General features: G+C 42.3%; 1 protein-coding gene across 2 annotated transcripts in view; it reads right to left on the bottom strand.

Annotated features, from left to right (window-relative positions):
* CABIN1 (calcineurin binding protein 1) overlaps positions 1 to 11,585 on the bottom strand; it is a 148,710-nt gene extending 137,125 nt beyond the window's left edge. For both annotated transcript variants that reach the window (XM_059408953.1, XM_059408952.1), the window contains exon 1: positions 11,514 to 11,585. The gene's annotated coding sequence lies outside the window, so the exon portion shown is untranslated. The remainder of the gene's footprint in view (positions 1 to 11,513) is intronic.
* Positions 11,586 to 11,864: the final 279 nt, after the last annotated feature.

Genomic DNA, 11,864 nt, shown 5'->3' on the forward strand with positions numbered 1-11,864 from the left:
AGGCTCAGTGGGTTGAGCCGCTGCCTTCGGCTCAGGTCATGATCTCAGGGTGCTGGGATCGAGTCCCGCATCGGGCTCTCTGCTCAGCAGGGAGCCTGCTTCCCTTCCTCTCTCTCTGCCTGCCTCTCTGCCTACTTGTGATCTCTCTCTGTCAAATAAATAAATAAAATCTTTTTAAAAAAAAATTCGTTGTGGTGATAGTTCCACAACTCTGTGAATATACTGAAAATCCCTGATATATACACTCCACACAGGTGAACTATATGGTATGTGAATTACATGCTGTTATTAAACAAAGAGATGCCAGGAACCTGGATGGAACACTGGACAGAAGGGACACAGTCCAGGGGGCAGACTCAGAGGACTCGGCACCTGGAAGGCTGGAGGGAACAGAGGGGTTCTGGATAACACCAAGTGTTCCAGCCTGACGGGCTGGGACAGGGAGGGGCACCCCCAAACAAGCCAGATCTCGCAGGAGGAGGAATTAGAAAAAGTCCCATCTAAGAACCTGGCAGAAGGCCCTGAAAGGGCCCAGCAGGCAGTGAAAGCGAGCCTGGGCATACAGACTGAATGCATGCTCCACCTGGATAACATGAATTGACTGCTGTTGCCAACAGCACTACAGCAATGATTTCTAGCATGGTTTCCACCATGGGCTCTGAGTTCTCCAAGGGTTCTCACAAGAAAGGAAGTACAATCTTTTCACAGACAAGGAAGACTCAAATCTCCTCTAGGCTAATAGCTATTTTACCTCCTGGGTTCTACAGCTAGGAAAAAAGAACACTGAGGCCCAGTGTGGAAACTGCTGCTTTACGATAAGCTATACTATGATGGACACCGTGACTGCCATACGATACAGAAAAAAAAAAGAGAGAGAGAGAGACAAAAGTAGAAACTATACAATTAAAACCCTGCAACTAGAATAAAATTTTAAAAATATACACATCAATAGATGAACCTGGATAAAGATGTGGTATAAATATATATAGTGGAATACTACTCAGCCATCAAAAAAAACTGAAATCTTGACATTTACAATGATGATGGAACTAGAGAGTACATAATGGTAAGCGAAAAATGTCAATAAGAGAAAGACAAATATCATATGACCTCAATCATACGTGGGATTTAAGAAACAAAACTGAGGATCATAAGAGAAGGGAAGGAAAAATAAAACAAGACAAAATCAGAGAGGGAGACAAACCATAAGAGATTCTTAATCATAGGAAACAAATTGAGTTTTGCTGGAGCGGATGGAGGTGGGGGATGGGATAACTGGATGATGGATATTAAGAAGGGCACGTGATATAACGAGCACTGACTGGGTTTTACATAAGACTGATGAATCACTGAGTTGTACCTCTGAAACTAATAATACACAATATGGTAATTAATTGAATTTATGGGATGCCTGGGTGGCTCAGTCGGTTAAGTGGTAGCCTTCAGTTCAGGTCATGATCTCAGGGTCCTGGGACCAAACCGTGCATCGGGCTCCCTGCTCAGTAGGGAGTCTGCTTCTCCTTCTGCCCCTCCCTCCCTCCCTGCTTGTGCTCACTCTCTCTCTCATATTTAAAAATAAATTTGGGGCACCTGGGTGGCTCAGTGGGTTAAGCCACTGCCTTCGGCTAGGTCATGATCTCAGGGTCCTGGGATCGAGTCCCGCATTGGGCTCTCTGCTCAGCGGGGAGCCTGCTTCCCTCTCTCTCTCTCTGCCTGCCTTTCCGACTACTTGTGATTTCTCTCTGTCAAATAAATAAATAAAATCTTTAAAAATAAATAAATAAATTTAAAAATATTTTTAAAAAATTAATTGAATTTAAATTTTAAAAATTTTTAAAAAGCTTTGTCTACAAAAAAAGAAAAAACAAAACATACATATAGGGGGTGTCTGGGTGGCACAGTTGGTTGAACATCCAACTCTTGGTTTCAGCTTGGGTCTGATCTCAGGGTCATGAGCTTGAGCCCTGCATCAGGCTCCTCACCCAGTGCAGTCTGCTTGAGTTTCTCTCTCCCTCCCCCTCTGCCCCTCCCACCCCCACTCTCTCTCAGATAAATAAATAAATCTTTAGAAAAAGATTAAAAACATACACACATAGAAAATAACAAGCACTGGCAAGGATGTAGAGAAACTGGAACCCTCATGCTCTGCTATGGAAAACAGTTCAGCAGTTCCTAAAACAAAAACATAAAGTTACCTTATAACCCAGCATTTCCACTTCTGGGTATATACCCAAAAGAACTGAAATCAGGGACAAATGATTATACATGGGGTAAAGAGTGCAGGAGAGAAGTTGTAGGGTAGTGCTGATACCTAACCAGAGGCCTCCCAACAGGCTCTCCACAGGGCAAGTGCTAGCCCCAAGGTCACAGCAAGTCTTCCCAGATGCCACCTGAAATCCGCATGGAGAGAAAAATAAGAGCAGCACTCAGGGATGACTGAGAGATCAGGTTTCTGTGTGGCAGCAGCAGACCCCACATCCACAGGTGGAAGGACATCAATACAGCCATCATGTCCAAGGGCAACCTACTCCTGAAGGAGGAGAGCCTACCTGTTCCTGCCTCAGCAGCACTTTGCAGGAAGGCACCCAACAACCACTGGGATTGTGCTAGATGGGCTAGTGCCTTCCTCTGGGGCTTCTATGTCACCCAGGAGCAGGACCCTCGTGCAGTACCCAGTGCAGGTCCCATTTCGGAGTTGCTCCAGGACAGACTGAATGAAGAATGACCAGCCAAGTCGGAGGGGAAAAACAGTGAGCTCCAAGTCGAGAGAGAGGTTTCTGGTCCCACTTGCTGCCCAAGTCCTTGCCCACCCCTCTGTCCACCTACTTCTACAGAGAAAGCCTCTGGACTCCTCAAAACAAAAGCTCCCTGGGCACCATGATCAGGGCCAGAAGACTGTCACAGAGCCCACGGTGCTGAAGAGAAAATAGAACTTTCAGGCTTCCTAATTCTTTAGAAATTGTTCAAGCCAATTGTCCCCACTGAAAAAGGCTCCTGTGCTAACTCTAATGTAATCTAAAAATATAGTACCTTCCACTCCTCTACCACTAAAGTCCATCTCAGACACTTACAAGACACATCTGTGTTATCTCAAACTCAAAACAGCCTCTGAAAAGAGTATTGGGCTTAGTCATATTTTTGTCCCTCTTTAGCATTGTAACTTTGGACAGGTCAGCCAGGACCCTTAAGCCTCAGCCTAATCAGCAAAATGGGTTTGATAATACTTATCTCATAAGGCTGGCAGTCGTAGGGCTGGACACAGATACATACTGGAACTGAGGCATACTTGTGAGTGTCCACATAACATTTGAAGAGGAACCTAAAAAGTGATCCTCCCAACGACTCGTCTTGTACATTAGTTCCATGAGACCATGATCCCCTCTACCACAGACCCCCAATTCTATCTTATCATTACCACTCTTCCTCAGCTCCCTCAATTTCCAATAGCAAAATAAAGAATGAGCCAGAATACTGTACTCTTAATACACCCTGAGAGGACTATAGGAATTCTGTAACATGGACTGTATTATCCCCTTTACTTTTGCCAAAATAGTACATAGCAATCACTAGCTTGCAACTGACCTTGGATTTTTAAATATCAGTACATATGAGAATTTTTACCTAAGATATAACAATAGAACAGCTTTTCAAACCCAAAAATCTTACACTGACTTCATACAGCAAGAGCAGGTTCTTTCTAAATTTCCTCTACATACTCTCACCTCTGCCCTGGAATTACTCTGGGTCTCTCCCACCAGCCTGTAAGCTCCAAAACAGTCCTGTCTTATTTACCTTTGCACCTCCATGTCTGGCACAAAACAGGTGCTCCAAAAAGGAAGGGATTAACAAGCAGATGAGTGGTATCTAGGCGGCATATTTTAGTGGGAGATTTAATTTCTCAGTCAAATCTTTCTCTAAGACCAGCATCTGTCATTCACAGGAGAACCCTTGTATGACAAGCTAAGCTGCAGAAGCCATGCAGAAAACAGCTCACTAACGGCTTTGGTGACACTGTGAAATATGACATTCCTGAGTGAAGGGAAACATTCCCATCTCAATTCAAATGGGACTTCATCAAGGAGCTTCCCTGACCCCCATCCCTCTGATGTGCCCCCTACTGCACATGATCATCACATACTGTGTTCTCCATTAATGATTTAAAAAAAAAATGAAAAATGAGGCCCCTGGGTGGCTCAGTTGTTAAGCATCTGCCTTCAGCTCAGGTCATGATCCCAGGGTCCTGGGACTGAGCCCCAGAGCCCCAAATTGGGCTCCCTGCTCTGCAGGAAGCCTGCTTCTCCCTCTCCCACTCCCCTTGCTTGTGTTCCCTCTCTCGCTGTCTCTCTCTCTGTCAAAGTAAATATACAAAATCTTAAAAAAAAAAAAAAAAAAAAGAAAACTTTTAGAAAACCAGGATTAGGGGTACCCGGGTAATGCAGTTAGTTAAGCATGATTCTTGATTTTAGCTCAGGTTGTGATCTCAGAGTCATGAGATCGACTGAGCCTGGCATTGAGATCCAAGCTCAGCACAGAGTCAGCTTGAGATTATCTCTCCCTCTCCCTCTGCACCTCCCACTTGTGCACACTCTCTCTTAAATAAATAAATCTAAAAAAAGAAAGAAGAAAACCAGGAATAAAAGGAAATGTCCTCAATCTGATAAAAAACATTTTACCAAAGAAGCTACGGCCAACATCATGATTTTTTAAAGATTTTATTTATTTATTTATTTATTCATTTATTTAGAGAGGCAAACAGATAGTAGGGGTTAGAGAGAGAGAACAGGTGGAGGGGCAGAGGGAGAGGGAAAGAAATCTCAAGCAGACTCCATGCTGAGTGCAGAGCTCAATGCAGGGCTCGATCTTACAGCCCTGAGATCATGACCTGAGCCAAAATCAAGAATCAAGATGCTTAACCAACTTGAGCTACCCAGGTGCCCCTATAGCTAACATCATAATTAGACTGAATGTTTTCCCCCCTACGATAACGAACATGGCAAGGATGTCCACTTTCATCACTCCTATTCAGTAGTGCACTAGAAGTCCTAGTCACCCCAATAAAGTAAGAAATAAAAGCAAAAAGATTAGAAAGGAAGAAATGAAACCACTCATATTCACAAATGACAATTTACAAGATAAAGTCCTAGAAGTATCAGGTGAGTGTAGCAAAACCACAGGGTAAAGGTCAACACCCTGTATTTCTATATACCAGCAACAACTGGAAATCAAAATTGAAAAAAAAAAAAAAAGTCATTTAAAATAGTTCCAGAGACGCCTGGGTGGCTCAGTGGTTAAAGCCTCTGCCTTTGGCTCAGGTCATGATCCCAGCGTCCCGGGATTGAGCCTCACATTGGGCTCTCTGCTTGGCAGGGAGCCTGCCTCCTCCTCCTCTCTCTCTCTGCCTGCCTCTCTGCCTACTTGTGATCTGTCAAATAAATAAATAAAATAGTTCCAAAAAATAAAATAAAATAAAATACCTAGATATAAATCTAAAAAAATAAATACAGGCCGCCTGGATGGTACAGTCGTTAAGCGCCTGCCTTCAGCTCAGCTCATGATCCCAGGGTCCTGAGACTGAGCCCCACATTGTGCTCCCTAAAACAGGAAGCCTGCTTCTCCCTTTCCCACTCTCCCTGCTTGTGTTCCCTTTCTCGTTATGTCTCTATCAAATAAATAAAATTTTTTAAATAAATAAATAAATAAATAATAATAAATACATACAGAATGTATATTCTGACACTTAGAAAACAATGATGAGGGGCGCCTGGGTGGCTCAGTGGGTTAAAGCCTCTGCCTTTGGTTCAGGTCATGATCCCACGGTCCTGGGACCAAGCCCCACATCGGGCTCTCTGCTCAGCGGGGAGACTGCTCCTCTCCCCCTGTCTCTGCCTGCCTCTCTGCCTACTTGTGATCTCTGTCTGTCAAATAAATAAATAAAATCTTTAAAACAAACAAACAAACAAAAAAAACAATGATGAGGGGTGCCTGGGTGGCTCAGTGGGTTAAACCTCTGCCTTCAGCTCAGGTCATGATCTCAGGGTCCTGGGATGGAGCCCCGCATCAGGCTCTCTGCTTGTTGGGGAGCCTGCTTCTCCCTCTCTCTCTGCCTGCTGCTCTGCCTACTTGTGATTTCTCTCTCTGTGTCAAATAAACAAATAAAATCTTAAAAAAAAAATAGGTACAGAGTTTTAGTGTGGGAAGATGGAAATAAAAGTTCTGGAAGATGTATGGTAGTGATGGCTGCACAGCAGTGTAGATGTATTTAATGCCACGGAACTATACACTTAAAAAGAGATTAAAATTTACATTTCAAAAAAAATTACATTTCACATTAAATGTATTATACCACAAGCAAAGGAAAAAAAAACTGATAGAAAAATGGGGAAACTGGGATGCCTGGGTGGCTCGGTTGGTTAAGAAACTGCCTTCGGCTCAGGTCATGATCCTGAAGTCCCAAGATCAAGTCCCATATCAGGCTCCCTGCTCAGCAAGGAGTCTGCTTCTCCCTCTGACCCTCCCACTTCTCATGCTCATTCTCTCACACTCTCTCTCTCAAATAAATAAATAAATCTTTAAAAAAAAAAAAGAAAGAAAAAAGAAAAATGGGGAAACTATATGAATAGATAAGTCACAAAAACATACATACAACTGGCCCTCAAGCCTATGAAAACATGTTCATACTCACTCATAACTAGAGAAATGCAAATTAAAATAGCCCTGAGACAATGTTTCTATATATATATATATATTTGTGTGTGTATATATATATTTGTGTACATATGTATATATATTATGTATATATATATGTGTGTATATGTATATATATTTATGTGTATATATGTGTACACACATATATACACACATATATGCATATGTGTATATATGTATATACATATATACACACACATTTGTGATATATCACAAATATATATATCACTATATAAATATATAAATATATATATAAATATATAAATATATTTGTGTGTATATATATACACACACAAATATATATTTGTGTATATACATATATATATACACACAAATATATATATAGTGATATATATATATAGTGATATATATATTTGTGATATATATCACAAATATCACTATTTGTTATCACTATCGTGCACTATCACACTCGCAAAAATTAAAATTCACAAAAATTAACAGCTCACTCTGTTGGAGGTTGTCAGGAAATAGGCACTATTTTCATACATTTGATGGGAATGCAAACTTGCACAACCACTCTGGAGAGGAATTTGACAATAGCTAACAAAATAACAAATGCGCTTACCTCTCAACCCAGCAATTCTATTTCTAGGAATCAATCCTAAAGAGGTACCCCCAACAATATGAAATACATACACGCAGGGTTATTCAGCCCAGCATTGTTTGTAATTCCAAGAGACTGGAAACTTAAATGGCTATCGATAGTATAGTGGATGAATAAACTATGGTACATCCACACAATGAAGTAATATGCAGCTATAAAAATTAATGAAGAAATGTTTATAGCAGCATTATGCATAGTAACCAAAAAGTAGAAACAATCCAAATGTCCATCAACTGATAACTGGATAAATAAAAGGTGGTATATCCATAAAACAAAATATCATTCAGCCATAAAATGCAACAGACTACTGACAACAGGATGAACCATGAAAACATCATTCTAAGTGAAAGAAGCCAGTCACAGACCACATATTCCATGATCCCATTCATATAAAATGTCCAGAACAGGCAAAGCTATACAGACAGAAAGTATTAGTAACTGCCTACGGCTAGAGTAGGAAGCAAAGAAAAGTGACAGCTAATCAGTACAGGGTTTTCTTCTGGCGTGATAAAAATGTTCTAAAATTGATTGTGGTGAGGTACAACTCTGTGAATATGAAAAACCACTGAATTGTATGTAAATTTTATCTCAATGAATAGGTAAATTATGTATAAATTTTTATCTCGGGGTACCTGGGTGGCTCAGTCATTAAGCGTCTACCTTCGGCTCAAATCATAATCCCAGGGTCCCGGGATCAAGCCCTGAATTGGGCTCCCTGCTCAGTGAGAAGCCTGCTTCTCCCTCTCCCACTCCCCCTGCTTGTGTTCCCTCTCTCACTGTGTCTCTCTTTGTCAAATAAATAAATATCTTTTTAAAAAATTTTATCTCAATAAAACTTTTTAAAATATGAATAAGATCTCTATGAACACAATAAGCATGATTTTCAAGACATATTTTTTAAAGATTTTTTTTAAATTTATTTATTTGACAGAGATCATAAGTAGGCAGAGAGAGAGAGGAGGAAGCAGGCTCCTTGCTGAGCAGAGAGCCCTATGCGGGGCTCAATCCCAGGGCCCTGGGATTATGACCTGAGCTGAAGGCAGAGGCTTTAACCCACTGAGCCACCCAGGTGCCCCAAGACATATTTTTAAGTGAAAAAAGAAAATACATTTATCTATAGCATGCTATTTTTCATATACGAAAGAAGAGGATATAAGAAAATACACAACCACCTGTTCATTTATGCAAAAGAAAGGATAATCCAGACACCAAAGTGATCAGTTAGCTGCAGGGGATGAGCAGGAAAGGGGTGAAAGGTAGGGGAGAACAGGAACAAGGTGGCAGGGATGGGGGAGGGAGTGACACTTCCAGTATATCTTTGTTACAGTTCTTACTCTTACAACCACAGTCAGTATCCCAATCAAAAAAATCGAGATCTAGAGGAGCCCAAATGGAATATAAACTTTAACAATAAACCAACTGTATTACAAATTACATAACCACACTGAAGGGTATGAGGAAGAAAAGAACTGACCTAAGTAACTGTGGAGAGTAGTGTCTTGATTAGATACTGTAAGGCTAAAGCAACAAGAACTGGGATCCCAGATTTGGAGCAGAGAGAACACAAGATGAGTCTGGCACATTTTGAGGTGCCAGAAAATAAGTAAATGCTCCAAAAAATGATGAGGATTTGTTGAGTACATAGGAGCTAACCTGAAGGAGATCCTGAACAAAGCCAGAACAGTGAACAACAAAATAATGGTAACATTAGACTTTAACCCATGGAATAAAATGAGTATCTATGGGGCCCACAGTAATATAAATAAATGAGAGGAAGGATAGCTCTTCCTTTAATTGAATTTGAATTAATAAATGTAGGAGGAAAGAGAGAAATAGGCAATTACTTTCAGGCAAACACCCCAAGGATCCACAGATGGATTCTAACTATAGTCAGTGGGCATAAATTTGTGAGAACCAAAATTTCCATCCTTCCAAATATTTCCCCCAAGATATTTACCAAAGGGAAAGATAGTAACTTTATAGTATAGAAACCCAGCAGACACAACTAAACCAAGCAATGAAGATCAATACCACCAGTACTAAGACCTATTAGCATCTTGAACTCCTTGATATGATACACTGAAGATGACACAATGTTTGTGTTATACTGGCCAAAAATGCACAGCCTCACATGAATTAAGAGAAAACATTAGACAAATCTAAGTTGAGGGATATTAGATAAAATAACTTATCAGTACTCTTGAAAAATATCGAGGCTAAGAAAGACAAAACTATGTAATCATTAAGAGCTAAGGAGACTAAGGAGCAATATCTAAATGCAATATGGGAAGTTAGAATCCAAGTGTGAAAACCAGAACATTGTGTGGCAAACTGGTCAATTTCAAACTACGTTTACAATTGAGTTAATAACATTATATCAATATTAGTGTCCTGTTCTTGATAGTTGTATGATGATTCTATAAGATGTTAACATTAGAAGCAAAGTGAGAGAAGTAAGGAAACAATGTTATTGTTGCAACTTTTCTCTAAATCTAAACTCAGTTTAAAATAAACAGTTTAAAAAGAAATAGCTACTTGAGCATTGACATTGTGTATTCATCATCTGTAAGCAAAGTGATGGGGACCATGTCTGTATTATTCACCACAAACCCCAGAACCCCACTAAACGGAGCCAAAGGGGGGGGTTAAAAAAAGGCAGCTATTGAATAAAGAAAGAAAGTATCTATTCATTTCTCAGACTCCCAGCCCAGTAATCACACTATGCTAGAACAGCACATTCAGGAGTTTAACATCACAAATTTCCAAACTCCTTAGACCGTGGTTTCCAGGGCCTTAAGAATACATGATAAAGAACAGCACACTTTGAGTACCTCAGCACCTTGACCCAGTCAGTAATAAGCATTGGTGTTTCCTGACATGCTCTGGTCTGGGAGTAAGGAAGTTTAGATTTTAGGCTGAGCTGTGGTACTTCCTGGCTGTGTGGTTAGCTTTGCAAAAAAGATCCCTCTTTGAATCTGTTTCCTCTATTCAGTGAGATTTGGGGGCAGATTCCTACTGTTTTTGTATAGCCTAGGAGTAAAGAATGGTTTTGACATTTTTTAAAAGATTTTATTTAGGGGCACCTGGGTGGCTCAGTGGGTTAAAGCCTCTGCATTCGGCTCAGGTCAGCCCCGCATCGGGGTTCTCTGCTCAGCAGGGAGCCTGCTTTCTCCCCTCTCTCTGCCTGCTTCTCTGCCTACTTGTGATCTCTCTGTCAAATAAATAAAATATTTTTAAATATTTTAAATATTAATGCTTAATGTTAAATATTAATAAATATTATAAATAAATTAATATTAATATTTAAAAATTTTTTATTTATTTATTTGAGAGAGAGAGAGAGAGCACACACAAGCAGGGAGGAGAGGGAGAAGTAGGCTCCCCTCTGAGCAGGGAGCCGGACTTTGGGCTTGATCCCAGGACCCTGGCATCATGACCTGAGCCCAAGGCAGACGCTTAACCAACTGAGCCACCAGTAGGCTCTATCTACCTGGGGTCCTCCTCCTCCTCCTGGGAGGCAGTACACTCAAGATTTTCAGTCTAGGGGTACTCGGCTGACTCAGTAGACACAGCATGCAACTCTTCATCTCTGGGTTTTAAGTTCAAGCCCCACATTGGGTGCAGAGATTATTTAAATATAAAATCTTTAGAAAAATGTTTTTTTCAGCCTAGACTTGGGCTGACCCATTAATTAGCTGGCTGACTCTAGACAAGACTCTTCACCCCGTCTGGGCCTCAGTTTCCACCCGTATAAATGGCGCTAATAACAACACACACCTAGCAGGGCTGCTGTGAAGGTGAAGTGAAAGGACATCAGTGAAGTAAAGGGTTAGCCCTGGGCTCGGCTCCCGGCAGACGCAGAATCAACGGTGGGTCCTGAGGCTGTCACCGAGAACCACTCCCGAGACTGGAGCCCGTCCTGGGCACCCCAGGGTGACGGCAGGACCGTTGAGGAGGCCCGCGAGGAAGCCAAGAGCCCCGGCCTCGCCGCTCCCGCACTCCAGCCTCGGTTTCCCCAAATGTGGCACTCAGGCTACCGGAGGCGCCCCCCTCCCTGGCGTCCGCACCGGCCTCGGCCCCGCGCCGCCGCCCCTTAGGCCCGAGCCCCAACTCCGGCCCCTGCTTCAACAGAGCCAAGCCCCCATCTGGGGGATGCCCCCAAACCAGCCACCCTGGAACTCACCAGGCGTCTCCACAGCAACGGCCTGCCTGCCTCGACCCCCGCGCCGGCCGGCAGCGCGCCTGACAATAAGGCGCGCTCCCATTGGCTGAGGTGCCGGGTCCGCTAACCAATCAGAGAGGACGCACGCGGAGCGGGCCCACGGGGTAAACTCTCGGGGGACCCCGAGTGCTGCGTGCAGATGGGCGCGCAAGTGTAAACCTTCCCGATCAGTGCATTTGAACACCCCAACTACTGTGGGCTCGGAGCGCCGGCTTGAGGTTCCGACCTCTGTTCCCGACCACTTGTAATATTTGGGAAACGCTGAGTTTGGTGCCTGGTCGCTAAATGACAGGCGGTGTTACTATCTGGGAC

The sequence above is a fragment of the Mustela nigripes genome, chromosome 8, assembly GCF_022355385.1.
Source record: "Mustela nigripes isolate SB6536 chromosome 8, MUSNIG.SB6536, whole genome shotgun sequence".
NCBI classification, from domain to species: Eukaryota; Metazoa; Chordata; class Mammalia; order Carnivora; family Mustelidae; genus Mustela; species Mustela nigripes.